The following is a 2,651-nucleotide window of genomic DNA, read 5'->3' on the forward strand; positions in this document are numbered from 1 at the left end:
AACACGATGAATTATAACTATACCCAAAACGCTCCGTTTCATTTAACCAATACTCAACACACCCAAAACGACACGTTTCCATGAAGAATAAAATAGGCTAAGTTTATACGACATCGTTTTCTAATGAATTAGAAAACTAGCCGTTAACTAGCCGTTGAATGCTCTTCTTCTATCTTCACTGAGTGCTTTGGGTTGTTATCTTCAACATCCCCCCTCAAAACCATGGGGTCAAGGGACACCAGGATTTTGGATCTGAGAAAAATGAACCGAGAAGTAGACAAGCTCTTAGTAAAGACATCAGCAAGCTGATCACCAGTGGAGATGTACTTGACTTGAAGATCTTTGCGAAGAACTTTTTCACGAACAAAATGATAGTCAACCTCCACATGTTTTGTACGAGCATGAAAAACTGGATTCGAGGCAATAGCAAGAGCTGAAACGTTATCACACCAGAGTTTGGGTGGAATCAACATGTTGCCATGGGTTTTAGATGTTGAATGAAGTTCGGTAAATTTCAGTAAGATTTAATAAGATTTTTCTAATTAGAAGTACTTTCATAAGCAAGCTAGTTAGAGGTAATTCACTTGGGAAATTCAGCTTTATATGAGACCTTTTGTTATTTATTAGGGAGATTCATGTTTTCAACAAAAATCAGCTCCAATCAATTGAGTTTTTGTTGTGAAATTAGAGATATTTCAATCCAAGTAACCCTTTTTTGGGCACCAAAAGATGCGCAGAAGAACTTCATGTTTGTGTAACAACCATCACTGCTATTTTAAACACAGGTCTGCGTGTTTTTAAGGCTCAACTCTAGGATGAAGGCAACACAACAGACAAGTGAATTCCTCTGCCTTGGTATGTTAAGATGTCACAGGGAGTTGAAGCATGAAAAATCCATCTCCAACTTTCAGTATGATTCATGGCAGAAAGCTTGGCGTCTTTATTGTGAGTTTGGGTCCAAGGGAATCAAACTTGAGCTACGTCACCGCGGTGGCCACTCTTTCAAAGGAAGTAGCTTGCAAGAGACTGTTACATTCCATTGGAATGACTTACTAAGAATATCTTCTCTAACTCTGGAAAAAGGATTTGCTCTAGAATTGAGAATTCATGCTTCAATAACTCCACCAGTTCAAGCGCCATACTTGTTGAAATGTGTGCCTCACCGGGTCACTGATGATTCAGGGGCCATGATATTAGACGTTATTCTCAGAATGAATAGGTATAGGCCTCAAGAAGGGCGTTGGTTGTCTCGAACTGTTCTTGATCATGCAGGGAGAGAGTGTTTTGTCATTAGAATAAGGTAAACTTTCAAACCTTCTATCTTTGTTTGTTGGAAGACATTATGGTACTTTTGAGAGAATATTATGAATTAATGATGGCATCGTGTCTGTTACTTATTGACACAATTTGAACGCAACTTTTAGAGTGGGAGAAGGGTTTTGGAGAAGAGGAGGCGAAGCTCCCTCAGCTGTGTAATGGGAGGGTAGGATAATAGAGATACGAGAAGGTTCATGGTCTTATGTTGCTGATTCCATTGGAAAAGCCCCTGGTCTGTAGCATAAAAATTTCCAGTTAACTAGGTTTGAACAAGGTGCATCACATGTACCTGGCTGAGATTTGATGCAAAAGTAGAATCTGATTATCTGAAATTGAAGAGTGAAAATATTTCTTTTACCTCATTTTTTTAGGTGCAACAATACTACTTTAATCATCCTTCAGCAAATAAGCTTTATGTGATTATATAGCCACTATAAAAAATAAAAGATAAAAAGACTAATAAAAGAAGATTCAAAGCTTTTATTTCTTTTCTTACCTTGTCTTTCTCAGCACCCAACTGGACTACAAATGAAAGAGTTAGAAAAACCATCATGCATATGATTCATAAAATTTGTGCAAGGACACCATAAAAATTTATGCTTCATATTATTAGGCATAATACATGAGAAACATATTTTCTAGTTACTTTTACCAAGGTGTGTGACAACCATCTGACATTGGTTTCTTAAGAAATCATATATGTTTATGCTGGCTCTTCTGTGCATCTTTAAGACTAAATTTTAAACATTTTTTTTCCTGTCATTGTTGCCATCTAGTACAGAGAAAGTGGTTGGAAAGGCAACACCAAAAGAACCACCAGAACAATGGAAAGCTGCATGGAAATTTTCAACAGGAGATGAACTGATGATAGGGTGGGAATCATGTACATCTACATCTGGCTTGAGTTTCTGTCTGAAAAATCAAATGTCTCCAGAACCATCGGTAGGGAGGAAATTTATGTTTTTCTTACAATCTTGGTTATCTTAAATATTTTGGTTGATAATTTAGATTTGAAACCATTCATTAGTCACAGGTGAGGCTATTGAAAGGGCGAAAAATGCAGTACCAAGTAAAGAACATTAAGTCAGAAAGCAAAGATGAAGAAAGTCGACTCAAGGATGAAGAAGAAGAGAAAGAGGAGGATGAAGATGAAGAGGGGTTTGTAACACTGGTTAGATTCACAGAGGAGAACCCAACTGGAAGAGCAACAGCTCTTTTAAATTGGAAGCTATTGGTAGTTGAATTGTTGCCTGAAGAGGATGCAGTATTAGAGCAGATCACATAACAAGGCAACCAGCTTCAAATTACTCACCCGTAGAAGGCGGTGATAAGTT

General features: G+C 37.5%; 1 pseudogene; it reads left to right on the top strand.

Annotated features, from left to right (window-relative positions):
- Positions 1 to 471: 471 nt before the first annotated feature.
- Positions 472 to 2,651, top strand: LOC111996519 (uncharacterized; annotated as a pseudogene).

The sequence above is a fragment of the Quercus suber genome, unplaced genomic scaffold, assembly GCF_002906115.3.
Source record: "Quercus suber isolate HL8 unplaced genomic scaffold, Cork oak 2.0 scaffold_515, whole genome shotgun sequence".
Lineage (NCBI taxonomy): Eukaryota > Viridiplantae > Streptophyta > Magnoliopsida > Fagales > Fagaceae > Quercus > Quercus suber.